This window comes from Anomaloglossus baeobatrachus, unplaced genomic scaffold, assembly GCF_048569485.1.
Source record: "Anomaloglossus baeobatrachus isolate aAnoBae1 unplaced genomic scaffold, aAnoBae1.hap1 Scaffold_413, whole genome shotgun sequence".
Lineage (NCBI taxonomy): Eukaryota > Metazoa > Chordata > Amphibia > Anura > Aromobatidae > Anomaloglossus > Anomaloglossus baeobatrachus.
The window spans coordinates 36,373-48,716 of NW_027443465.1; the positions used below are offsets into that span (position 1 = coordinate 36,373).

A 12,344-nucleotide genomic window follows, 5' to 3' on the forward strand; every position below is an offset into this window, starting at 1 on the left:
TGGTAGGGGGATGACAGGAGAAGGGAAGCGGGTGGTGAGAAAGGTACAGAGGGCAGGGTTTGGGGGCTGGGAAGGAAAAAGGAAAAGATTAGGGTTTGGGGATGATGAAAGGGCTTTCTACGGGTAAGGATGGCAAAGGGTGGCAGTGACGGAAAGTCAGGCAACCTGTCCTGTCCGTCTTTTTGTATCGTGAATTGGAAAGACTGCAAGGGGGAGGGGAGTTGCTTGCGCCCTAAAGGAGGAGTTATTCAGATTCATTGCAGTGGGCGGCGGCTGCAAAACGCACCATTCTTCTTGTTTTTGCTCTGCAAAGCAGCCTTTTCAAGGGTTGGCTTGGGTGACAAAATGTCTTGTGTAGGCGTGGGTTTGTCTCCCTCTCGCTCTCTCTCCCTAAGATGTGTCCGGCATAGGCCAGGGTGCCACTCGAGGCCCAAACCAATTCTGGTTATCGCTTCTCGGCCTTTTGGCTAAGATCAAGTGTAGTATCTGTTCTTATCAGTTTAATATCTGATACGTCCCCTATCTGGGGACCATATATTAAATGGATTTTTAGAACAGGGAGATGGAAAAAGAGCTTGCTCTGTCCACTCCACGCATTGACCTGGTATTGCAGTACCTCCAGGAACGGTGCACCCCTTCTTAACCCAGTTTCCAAAAGCAGAACTCGATTCACCTGATTCATATTAGCCCGATTAGCGAATTGAAATGAATTTTTATCTAACACACTTTTTACTTGCTTTATTCATCCAAATAGAAAACTCATCACCACTCAACTTCACCAACTCTGCTATGTCCCGTGCAGTATCTTGTTGTCAGTCTAATCTAGATCATGTGTAATTGAATGGAATAGATCCCTTTTGGACAAAGTGGAGTCAGATGCTGCAGTGACCACAGGTGTGAGAGGATCTACAATTGGCATCTGGTGTTATCTCTCTGCTTCCACTCCAAATAAAGTTACCTGTTGTTACCTGAACGTCAAATACTAAGAATGGGCGGCCTATGAAAGAATTAGTACTTTCATTAAGTATACTAAACCGGCTAATTGGGAATAGACAAACTGTAAAAAGCCCTCTGAGAAAGCCCCTCTCTAACCTTTGTTAGTAAGCTTTTCTGTAGCCTGCCTGTTGATGTATTTTCGGTTTGAACAGTGCACAACATGAAGAGACGGAACACTGGCGGCTTGTCACAATGCCCCCCGATGACATCACAATAGCGCTGCTGCCTAGAAAACAAGCTGCGCAGAAGAAGTTGTTCTTTGGGTGGGAGGGTGGGCTAGTGGAAGGAGGGGGCAATCTCTTTTTTTCCCGGGTGGTAGGGGGATGACAGGAGAAGGGAAGCGGGTGGTGAGAAAGGTACAGAGGGCAGGGTTTGGGGGCTGGGAAGGAAAAAGGAAAAGATTAGGGTTTGGGGATGATGAAAGGGCTTTCTACGGGTAAGGATGGCAAAGGGTGGCAGTGACGGAAAGTCAGGCAACCTGTCCTGTCCGTCTTTTTGTATCGTGAATTGGAAAGACTGCAAGGGGGAGGGGAGTTGCTTGCGCCCTAAAGGAGGAGTTATTCAGATTCATTGCAGTGGGCGGCGGCTGCAAAACGCACCATTCTTCTTGTTTTTGCTCTGCAAAGCAGCCTTTTCAAGGGTTGGCTTGGGTGACAAAATGTCTTGTGTAGGCGTGGGTTTGTCTCCCTCTCGCTCTCTCTCCCTAAGATGTGTCCGGCATAGGCCAGGGTGCCACTCGAGGCCCAAACCAATTCTGGTTATCGCTTCTCGGCCTTTTGGCTAAGATCAAGTGTAGTATCTGTTCTTATCAGTTTAATATCTGATACGTCCCCTATCTGGGGACCATATATTAAATGGATTTTTAGAACAGGGAGATGGAAAAAGAGCTTGCTCTGTCCACTCCACGCATTGACCTGGTATTGCAGTACCTCCAGGAACGGTGCACCCCTTCTTAACCCAGTTTCCAAAAGCAGAACTCGATTCACCTGATTCATATTAGCCCGATTAGCGAATTGAAATGAATTTTTATCTAACACACTTTTTACTTGCTTTATTCATCCAAATAGCAAACTCATCACCACTCAACTTCACCAACTCTGCTATGTCCCGTGCAGTATCTTGTTGTCAGTCTAATCTAGATCATGTGTAATTGAATGGAATAGATCCCTTTTGGACAAAGTGGAGTCAGATGCTGCAGTGACCACAGGTGTGAGAGGATCTACAATTGGCATCTGGTGTTATCTCTCTGCTTCCACTCCAAATAAAGTTACCTGTTGTTACCTGAACGTCAAATACTAAGAATGGGCGGCCTATGAAAGAATTAGTACTTTCATTAAGTATACTAAACCGGCTAATTGGGAATAGACAAACTGTAAAAAGCCCTCTGAGAAAGCCCCTCTCTAACCTTTGTTAGTAAGCTTTTCTGTAGCCTGCCTGTTGATGTATTTTCGGTTTGAACAGTGCACAACATGAAGAGACGGAACACTGGCGGCTTGTCACAATGCCCCCCGATGACATCACAATAGCGCTGCTGCCTAGAAAACAAGCTGCGCAGAAGAAGTTGTTCTTTGGGTGGGAGGGTGGGCTAGTGGAAGGAGGGGGCAATCTCTTTTTTTCCCGGGTGGTAGGGGGATGACAGGAGAAGGGAAGCGGGTGGTGAGAAAGGTACAGAGGGCAGGGTTTGGGGGCTGGGAAGGAAAGGGAAAAGATTAGGGTTTGGGGATGATGAAAGGGCTTTCTACGGGTAAGGATGGCAAAGGGTGGCAGTGACGGAAAGTCAGGCAACCTGTCCTGTCCGTCTTTTTGTATCGTGAATTGGAAAGACTGCAAGGGGGAGGGGAGTTGCTTGCGCCCTAAAGGAGGAGTTATTCAGATTCATTGCAGTGGGCGGCGGCTGCAAAACGCACCATTCTTCTTGTTTTTGCTCTGCAAAGCAGCCTTTTCAAGGGTTGGCTTGGGTGACAAAATGTCTTGTGTAGGCGTGGGTTTGTCTCCCTCTCGCTCTCTCTCCCTAAGATGTGTCCGGCATAGGCCAGGGTGCCACTCGAGGCCCAAACCAATTCTGGTTATCGCTTCTCGGCCTTTTGGCTAAGATCAAGTGTAGTCCCTTCATTGGGTTTGCCTTGGTCTTGGCTGGGAGGGGCCCGGGCTTGCACAACCGCCGGCCTCGGGGATTGTTGCGCCTTTTGGTGCTTACGTCCCCTTTTGGCTGGTGGTTCCTGGGCTCGGGAGGCGATCACCCAGGCACTGCGCTTTTGTGTGGTGGCCTGCTGGCCTTCGGGGCTACCTTGATTCTGAAAATTGCGGATGAAATCTCATCTGTTCTTATCAGTTTAATATCTGATACGTCCCCTATCTGGGGACCATATATTAAATGGATTTTTAGAACAGGGAGATGGAAAAAGAGCTTGCTCTGTCCACTCCACGCATTGACCTGGTATTGCAGTACCTCCAGGAACGGTGCACCCCTTCTTAACCCAGTTTCCAAAAGCAGAACTCGATTCACCTGATTCATATTAGCCCGATTAGCGAATTGAAATGAATTTTTATCTAACACACTTTTTACTTGCTTTATTCATCCAAATAGCAAACTCATCACCACTCAACTTCACCAACTCTGCTATGTCCCGTGCAGTATCTTGTTGTCAGTCTAATCTAGATCATGTGTAATTGAATGGAATAGATCCCTTTTGGACAAAGTGGAGTCAGATGCTGCAGTGACCACAGGTGTGAGAGGATCTACAATTGGCATCTGGTGTTATCTCTCTGCTTCCACTCCAAATAAAGTTACCTGTTGTTACCTGAACGTCAAATACTAAGAATGGGCGGCCTATGAAAGAATTAGTACTTTCATTAAGTATACTAAACCGGCTAATTGGGAATAGACAAACTGTAAAAAGCCCTCTGAGAAAGCCCCTCTCTAACCTTTGTTAGTAAGCTTTTCTGTAGCCTGCCTGTTGATGTATTTTCGGTTTGAACAGTGCACAACATGAAGAGACGGAACACTGGCGGCTTGTCACAATGCCCCCCGATGACATCACAATAGCGCTGCTGCCTAGAAAACAAGCTGCGCAGAAGAAGTTGTTCTTTGGGTGGGAGGGTGGGCTAGTGGAAGGAGGGGGCAATCTCTTTTTTTCCCGGATGGTAGGGGGATGACAGGAGAAGGGAAGCGGGTGGTGAGAAAGGTACAGAGGGCAGGGTTTGGGGGCTGGGAAGGAAAGGGAAAAGATTAGGGTTTGGGGATGATGAAAGGGCTTTCTACGGGTAAGGATGGCAAAGGGTGGCAGTGACGGAAAGTCAGGCAACCTGTCCTGTCCGTCTTTTTGTATCGTGAATTGGAAAGACTGCAAGGGGGAGGGGAGTTGCTTGCGCCCTAAAGGAGGAGTTATTCAGATTCATTGCAGTGGGCGGCGGCTGCAAAACGCACCATTCTTCTTGTTTTTGCTCTGCAAAGCAGCCTTTTCAAGGGTTGGCTTGGGTGACAAAATGTCTTGTGTAGGCGTGGGTTTGTCTCCCTCTCGCTCTCTCTCCCTAAGATGTGTCCGGCATAGGCCAGGGTGCCACTCGAGGCCCAAACCAATTCTGGTTATCGCTTCTCGGCCTTTTGGCTAAGATCAAGTGTAGTATTTGTGAGGCTCGGCAGATGCAATGCACACTGGAAGGTTGCGCTTGCTAGTACTCTTGATGTATAGTATATTCATCTAGAGGAAAACATGGCCCTACCAGGATCGAGGCTATTAGACTGAGTAAGTGTGGGGGCTATGGTGCAATGTGCCCCAGGACTGACGACCCTGGAGTGAGTCTGAGCTTGCTGGCTTGGGACCCCGGCGAGCCTTGGGCTCTGTAGCACACCGTACCTTGCCCTTTCATACTTTCTGAGCATATTGCTCTATCCCGGCCTTCTGGCTAGGAAGGGAAATTTTTATAATCATGGTCGGAGGTCCGTTCAGCTTTGGGCTGAGAAACCAACACCCGGTTGGAGGTCCGGGTCAGCTTCGGCTGAGAAACCAACACCCGGTTGGAGGTCTGGGTCAGCTTCGGCTGAGAAACCAACACCCGGTTGGAGGTCCGGGTCAGCTTCGGCTGAGAAACCAACACCCGGTTGGAGGTCCGGTTAGCCTTGGGCTGAGAAACCAACACCGGTTGACGGTCCGGGCAGTTTCGGCTGCGAAACCAACAACTAGTAGCTCTCTACTCCACTTGGGTAAGATGCCTGGGTGGACGCTGGGAGCAACGACAAGGCTCAACCAGGCTTCGGCTTGGGGGAGCACCGAAGATCCCTGACCCTTGCTGTGGCCTTCTGGCTCGGAGGGACGGGGTTGATTTTTGGGGACCCTCTCCTCACGGAGGGGTCCACACGAATCCTAGCCTTTGCACTGTTTTTGGTGTGACTTCGGTCATGCATTTTTTGCGCTGCTTTGGAAAGCTTCATTAAATCAAAAATCTGTTCTTATCAGTTTAATATCTGATACGTCCCCTATCTGGGGACCATATATTAAATGGATTTTTAGAACAGGGAGATGGAAAAAGAGCTTGCTCTGTCCACTCCACGCATTGACCTGGTATTGCAGTACCTCCAGGAACGGTGCACCCCTTCTTAACCCAGTTTCCAAAAGCAGAACTCGATTCACCTGATTCATATTAGCCCGATTAGCGAATTGAAATGAATTTTTATCTAACACACTTTTTACTTGCTTTATTCATCCAAATAGCAAACTCATCACCACTCAACTTCACCAACTCTGCTATGTCCCGTGCAGTATCTTGTTGTCAGTCTAATCTAGATCATGTGTAATTGAATGGAATAGATCCCTTTTGGACAAAGTGGAGTCAGATGCTGCAGTGACCACAGGTGTGAGAGGATCTACAATTGGCATCTGGTGTTATCTCTCTGCTTCCACTCCAAATAAAGTTACCTGTTGTTACCTGAACGTCAAATACTAAGAATGGGCGGCCTATGAAAGAATTAGTACTTTCATTAAGTATACTAAACCGGCTAATTGGGAATAGACAAACTGTAAAAAGCCCTCTGAGAAAGCCCCTCTCTAACCTTTGTTAGTAAGCTTTTCTGTAGCCTGCCTGTTGATGTATTTTCGGTTTGAACAGTGCACAACATGAAGAGACGGAACACTGGCGGCTTGTCACAATGCCCCCCGATGACATCACAATAGCGCTGCTGCCTAGAAAACAAGCTGCGCAGAAGAAGTTGTTCTTTGGGTGGGAGGGTGGGCTAGTGGAAGGAGGGGGCAATCTCTTTTTTTCCCGGGTGGTAGGGGGATGACAGGAGAAGGGAAGCGGGTGGTGAGAAAGGTACAGAGGGCAGGGTTTGGGGGCTGGGAAGGAAAGGGAAAAGATTAGGGTTTGGGGATGATGAAAGGGCTTTCTACGGGTAAGGATGGCAAAGGGTGGCAGTGACGGAAAGTCAGGCAACCTGTCCTGTCCGTCTTTTTGTATCGTGAATTGGAAAGACTGCAAGGGGGAGGGGAGTTGCTTGCGCCCTAAAGGAGGAGTTATTCAGATTCATTGCAGTGGGCGGCGGCTGCAAAACGCACCATTCTTCTTGTTTTTGCTCTGCAAAGCAGCCTTTTCAAGGGTTGGCTTGGGTGACAAAATGTCTTGTGTAGGCGTGGGTTTGTCTCCCTCTCGCTCTCTCTCCCTAAGATGTGTCCGGCATAGGCCAGGGTGCCACTCGAGGCCCAAACCAATTCTGGTTATCGCTTCTCGGCCTTTTGGCTAAGATCAAGTGTAGTATCTGTTCTTATCAGTTTAATATCTGATACGTCCCCTATCTGGGGACCATATATTAAATGGATTTTTAGAACAGGGAGATGGAAAAAGAGCTTGCTCTGTCCACTCCACGCATTGACCTGGTATTGCAGTACCTCCAGGAACGGTGCACCCCTTCTTAACCCAGTTTCCAAAAGCAGAACTCGATTCACCTGATTCATATTAGCCCGATTAGCGAATTGAAATGAATTTTTATCTAACACACTTTTTACTTGCTTTATTCATCCAAATAGCAAACTCATCACCACTCAACTTCACCAACTCTGCTATGTCCCGTGCAGTATCTTGTTGTCAGTCTAATCTAGATCATGTGTAATTGAATGGAATAGATCCCTTTTGGACAAAGTGGAGTCAGATGCTGCAGTGACCACAGGTGTGAGAGGATCTACAATTGGCATCTGGTGTTATCTCTCTGCTTCCACTCCAAATAAAGTTACCTGTTGTTACCTGAACGTCAAATACTAAGAATGGGCGGCCTATGAAAGAATTAGTACTTTCATTAAGTATACTAAACCGGCTAATTGGGAATAGACAAACTGTAAAAAGCCCTCTGAGAAAGCCCCTCTCTAACCTTTGTTAGTAAGCTTTTCTGTAGCCTGCCTGTTGATGTATTTTCGGTTTGAACAGTGCACAACATGAAGAGACGGAACACTGGCGGCTTGTCACAATGCCCCCCGATGACATCACAATAGCGCTGCTGCCTAGAAAACAAGCTGCGCAGAAGAAGTTGTTCTTTGGGTGGGAGGGTGGGCTAGTGGAAGGAGGGGGCAATCTCTTTTTTTCCCGGGTGGTAGGGGGATGACAGGAGAAGGGAAGCGGGTGGTGAGAAAGGTACAGAGGGCAGGGTTTGGGGGCTGGGAAGGAAAGGGAAAAGATTAGGGTTTGGGGATGATGAAAGGGCTTTCTACGGGTAAGGATGGCAAAGGGTGGCAGTGACGGAAAGTCAGGCAACCTGTCCTGTCCGTCTTTTTGTATCGTGAATTGGAAAGACTGCAAGGGGGAGGGGAGTTGCTTGCGCCCTAAAGGAGGAGTTATTCAGATTCATTGCAGTGGGCGGCGGCTGCAAAACGCACCATTCTTCTTGTTTTTGCTCTGCAAAGCAGCCTTTTCAAGGGTTGGCTTGGGTGACAAAATGTCTTGTGTAGGCGTGGGTTTGTCTCCCTCTCGCTCTCTCTCCCTAAGATGTGTCCGGCATAGGCCAGGGTGCCACTCGAGGCCCAAACCAATTCTGGTTATCGCTTCTCGGCCTTTTGGCTAAGATCAAGTGTAGTATCTGTTCTTATCAGTTTAATATCTGATACGTCCCCTATCTGGGGACCATATATTAAATGGATTTTTAGAACAGGGAGATGGAAAAAGAGCTTGCTCTGTCCACTCCACGCATTGACCTGGTATTGCAGTACCTCCAGGAACGGTGCACCCCTTCTTAACCCAGTTTCCAAAAGCAGAACTCGATTCACCTGATTCATATTAGCCCGATTAGCGAATTGAAATGAATTTTTATCTAACACACTTTTTACTTGCTTTATTCATCCAAATAGCAAACTCATCACCACTCAACTTCACCAACTCTGCTATGTCCCGTGCAGTATCTTGTTGTCAGTCTAATCTAGATCATGTGTAATTGAATGGAATAGATCCCTTTTGGACAAAGTGGAGTCAGATGCTGCAGTGACCACAGGTGTGAGAGGATCTACAATTGGCATCTGGTGTTATCTCTCTGCTTCCACTCCAAATAAAGTTACCTGTTGTTACCTGAACGTCAAATACTAAGAATGGGCGGCCTATGAAAGAATTAGTACTTTCATTAAGTATACTAAACCGGCTAATTGGGAATAGACAAACTGTAAAAAGCCCTCTGAGAAAGCCCCTCTCTAACCTTTGTTAGTAAGCTTTTCTGTAGCCTGCCTGTTGATGTATTTTCGGTTTGAACAGTGCACAACATGAAGAGACGGAACACTGGCGGCTTGTCACAATGCCCCCCGATGACATCACAATAGCGCTGCTGCCTAGAAAACAAGCTGCGCAGAAGAAGTTGTTCTTTGGGTGGGAGGGTGGGCTAGTGGAAGGAGGGGGCAATCTCTTTTTTTCCCGGGTGGTAGGGGGATGACAGGAGAAGGGAAGCGGGTGGTGAGAAAGGTACAGAGGGCAGGGTTTGGGGGCTGGGAAGGAAAGGGAAAAGATTAGGGTTTGGGGATGATGAAAGGGCTTTCTACGGGTAAGGATGGCAAAGGGTGGCAGTGACGGAAAGTCAGGCAACCTGTCCTGTCCGTCTTTTTGTATCGTGAATTGGAAAGACTGCAAGGGGGAGGGGAGTTGCTTGCGCCCTAAAGGAGGAGTTATTCAGATTCATTGCAGTGGGCGGCGGCTGCAAAACGCACCATTCTTCTTGTTTTTGCTCTGCAAAGCAGCCTTTTCAAGGGTTGGCTTGGGTGACAAAATGTCTTGTGTAGGCGTGGGTTTGTCTCCCTCTCGCTCTCTCTCCCTAAGATGTGTCCGGCATAGGCCAGGGTGCCACTCGAGGCCCAAACCAATTCTGGTTATCGCTTCTCGGCCTTTTGGCTAAGATCAAGTGTAGTATCTGTTCTTATCAGTTTAATATCTGATACGTCCCCTATCTGGGGACCATATATTAAATGGATTTTTAGAACAGGGAGATGGAAAAAGAGCTTGCTCTGTCCACTCCACGCATTGACCTGGTATTGCAGTACCTCCAGGAACGGTGCACCCCTTCTTAACCCAGTTTCCAAAAGCAGAACTCGATTCACCTGATTCATATTAGCCCGATTAGCGAATTGAAATGAATTTTTATCTAACACACTTTTTACTTGCTTTATTCATCCAAATAGCAAACTCATCACCACTCAACTTCACCAACTCTGCTATGTCCCGTGCAGTATCTTGTTGTCAGTCTAATCTAGATCATGTGTAATTGAATGGAATAGATCCCTTTTGGACAAAGTGGAGTCAGATGCTGCAGTGACCACAGGTGTGAGAGGATCTACAATTGGCATCTGGTGTTATCTCTCTGCTTCCACTCCAAATAAAGTTACCTGTTGTTACCTGAACGTCAAATACTAAGAATGGGCGGCCTATGAAAGAATTAGTACTTTCATTAAGTATACTAAACCGGCTAATTGGGAATAGACAAACTGTAAAAAGCCCTCTGAGAAAGCCCCTCTCTAACCTTTGTTAGTAAGCTTTTCTGTAGCCTGCCTGTTGATGTATTTTCGGTTTGAACAGTGCACAACATGAAGAGACGGAACACTGGCGGCTTGTCACAATGCCCCCCGATGACATCACAATAGCGCTGCTGCCTAGAAAACAAGCTGCGCAGAAGAAGTTGTTCTTTGGGTGGGAGGGTGGGCTAGTGGAAGGAGGGGGCAATCTCTTTTTTTCCCGGGTGGTAGGGGGATGACAGGAGAAGGGAAGCGGGTGGTGAGAAAGGTACAGAGGGCAGGGTTTGGGGGCTGGGAAGGAAAGGGAAAAGATTAGGGTTTGGGGATGATGAAAGGGCTTTCTACGGGTAAGGATGGCAAAGGGTGGCAGTGACGGAAAGTCAGGCAACCTGTCCTGTCCGTCTTTTTGTATCGTGAATTGGAAAGACTGCAAGGGGGAGGGGAGTTGCTTGCGCCCTAAAGGAGGAGTTATTCAGATTCATTGCAGTGGGCGGCGGCTGCAAAACGCACCATTCTTCTTGTTTTTGCTCTGCAAAGCAGCCTTTTCAAGGGTTGGCTTGGGTGACAAAATGTCTTGTGTAGGCGTGGGTTTGTCTCCCTCTCGCTCTCTCTCCCTAAGATGTGTCCGGCATAGGCCAGGGTGCCACTCGAGGCCCAAACCAATTCTGGTTATCGCTTCTCGGCCTTTTGGCTAAGATCAAGTGTAGTATCTGTTCTTATCAGTTTAATATCTGATACGTCCCCTATCTGGGGACCATATATTAAATGGATTTTTAGAACAGGGAGATGGAAAAAGAGCTTGCTCTGTCCACTCCACGCATTGACCTGGTATTGCAGTACCTCCAGGAACGGTGCACCCCTTCTTAACCCAGTTTCCAAAAGCAGAACTCGATTCACCTGATTCATATTAGCCCGATTAGCGAATTGAAATGAATTTTTATCTAACACACTTTTTACTTGCTTTATTCATCCAAATAGCAAACTCATCACCACTCAACTTCACCAACTCTGCTATGTCCCGTGCAGTATCTTGTTGTCAGTCTAATCTAGATCATGTGTAATTGAATGGAATAGATCCCTTTTGGACAAAGTGGAGTCAGATGCTGCAGTGACCACAGGTGTGAGAGGATCTACAATTGGCATCTGGTGTTATCTCTCTGCTTCCACTCCAAATAAAGTTACCTGTTGTTACCTGAACGTCAAATACTAAGAATGGGCGGCCTATGAAAGAATTAGTACTTTCATTAAGTATACTAAACCGGCTAATTGGGAATAGACAAACTGTAAAAAGCCCTCTGAGAAAGCCCCTCTCTAACCTTTGTTAGTAAGCTTTTCTGTAGCCTGCCTGTTGATGTATTTTCGGTTTGAACAGTGCACAACATGAAGAGACGGAACACTGGCGGCTTGTCACAATGCCCCCCGATGACATCACAATAGCGCTGCTGCCTAGAAAACAAGCTGCGCAGAAGAAGTTGTTCTTTGGGTGGGAGGGTGGGCTAGTGGAAGGAGGGGGCAATCTCTTTTTTTCCCGGGTGGTAGGGGGATGACAGGAGAAGGGAAGCGGGTGGTGAGAAAGGTACAGAGGGCAGGGTTTGGGGGCTGGGAAGGAAAGGGAAAAGATTAGGGTTTGGGGATGATGAAAGGGCTTTCTACGGGTAAGGATGGCAAAGGGTGGCAGTGACGGAAAGTCAGGCAACCTGTCCTGTCCGTCTTTTTGTATCGTGAATTGGAAAGACTGCAAGGGGGAGGGGAGTTGCTTGCGCCCTAAAGGAGGAGTTATTCAGATTCATTGCAGTGGGCGGCGGCTGCAAAACGCACCATTCTTCTTGTTTTTGCTCTGCAAAGCAGCCTTTTCAAGGGTTGGCTTGGGTGACAAAATGTCTTGTGTAGGCGTGGGTTTGTCTCCCTCTCGCTCTCTCTCCCTAAGATGTGTCCGGCATAGGCCAGGGTGCCACTCGAGGCCCAAACCAATTCTGGTTATCGCTTCTCGGCCTTTTGGCTAAGATCAAGTGTAGTTAGGGAGGGTACTACCTTGGTTGGTGCTGAAAGGTGCCAGGGTATTGCACAACTGCTGGCCTTGGGGGAGTGTGCATCGTAGGATGTCATAGCCCTCTTGTGACGGACAGTTACCTGGGCAACGAGAGGCGGTCACTTTATTATTTTCAAACTCATCCTTCAAAAAAAAAAAAAAAAAAAAATCTGTTCTTATCAGTTTAATATCTGATACGTCCCCTATCTGGGGACCATATATTAAATGGATTTTTAGAACAGGGAGATGGAAAAAGAGCTTGCTCTGTCCACTCCACGCATTGACCTGGTATTGCAGTACCTCCAGGAACGGTGCACCCCTTCTTAACCCAGTTTCCAAAAGCAGAACTCGAT

General features: G+C 47.6%; 9 non-coding genes and 1 pseudogene across 9 annotated transcripts; all 10 read left to right on the top strand.

Annotated features, from left to right (window-relative positions):
• The first annotated feature begins 447 nt into the window (after positions 1-447).
• LOC142277860 (U2 spliceosomal RNA) lies at positions 448-638 on the top strand. The gene has a single exon (XR_012740952.1). It is a non-coding gene; the product is annotated as a U2 spliceosomal RNA (small nuclear RNA).
• A 1,118-nt stretch (positions 639-1,756) lies between these two features.
• On the top strand, positions 1,757-1,947 carry LOC142277861 (U2 spliceosomal RNA). Its single transcript, XR_012740953.1, has one exon. It is a non-coding gene; the product is annotated as a U2 spliceosomal RNA (small nuclear RNA).
• Positions 1,948-3,283: 1,336 nt separating this feature from the next.
• Positions 3,284-3,467, top strand: LOC142277838 (U2 spliceosomal RNA). Its single transcript, XR_012740940.1, has one exon. It is a non-coding gene; the product is annotated as a U2 spliceosomal RNA (small nuclear RNA).
• Positions 3,468-4,584: 1,117 nt separating this feature from the next.
• On the top strand, positions 4,585-4,711 carry LOC142277857 (U2 spliceosomal RNA; annotated as a pseudogene).
• Positions 4,712-5,399: 688 nt separating this feature from the next.
• Positions 5,400-5,592, top strand: LOC142277822 (U2 spliceosomal RNA). Its single transcript, XR_012740925.1, has one exon. It is a non-coding gene; the product is annotated as a U2 spliceosomal RNA (small nuclear RNA).
• Positions 5,593-6,709: 1,117 nt separating this feature from the next.
• On the top strand, positions 6,710-6,900 carry LOC142277863 (U2 spliceosomal RNA). Its single transcript, XR_012740954.1, has one exon. It is a non-coding gene; the product is annotated as a U2 spliceosomal RNA (small nuclear RNA).
• A 1,117-nt stretch (positions 6,901-8,017) lies between these two features.
• LOC142277864 (U2 spliceosomal RNA) lies at positions 8,018-8,208 on the top strand. Its single transcript, XR_012740955.1, has one exon. It is a non-coding gene; the product is annotated as a U2 spliceosomal RNA (small nuclear RNA).
• Positions 8,209-9,325: 1,117 nt separating this feature from the next.
• LOC142277866 (U2 spliceosomal RNA) lies at positions 9,326-9,516 on the top strand. The gene has a single exon (XR_012740957.1). It is a non-coding gene; the product is annotated as a U2 spliceosomal RNA (small nuclear RNA).
• A 1,117-nt stretch (positions 9,517-10,633) lies between these two features.
• Positions 10,634-10,824, top strand: LOC142277867 (U2 spliceosomal RNA). Its single transcript, XR_012740958.1, has one exon. It is a non-coding gene; the product is annotated as a U2 spliceosomal RNA (small nuclear RNA).
• Positions 10,825-12,117: 1,293 nt separating this feature from the next.
• Positions 12,118-12,313, top strand: LOC142277845 (U2 spliceosomal RNA). The gene has a single exon (XR_012740946.1). It is a non-coding gene; the product is annotated as a U2 spliceosomal RNA (small nuclear RNA).
• The last annotated feature ends 31 nt before the right edge of the window (positions 12,314-12,344 follow it).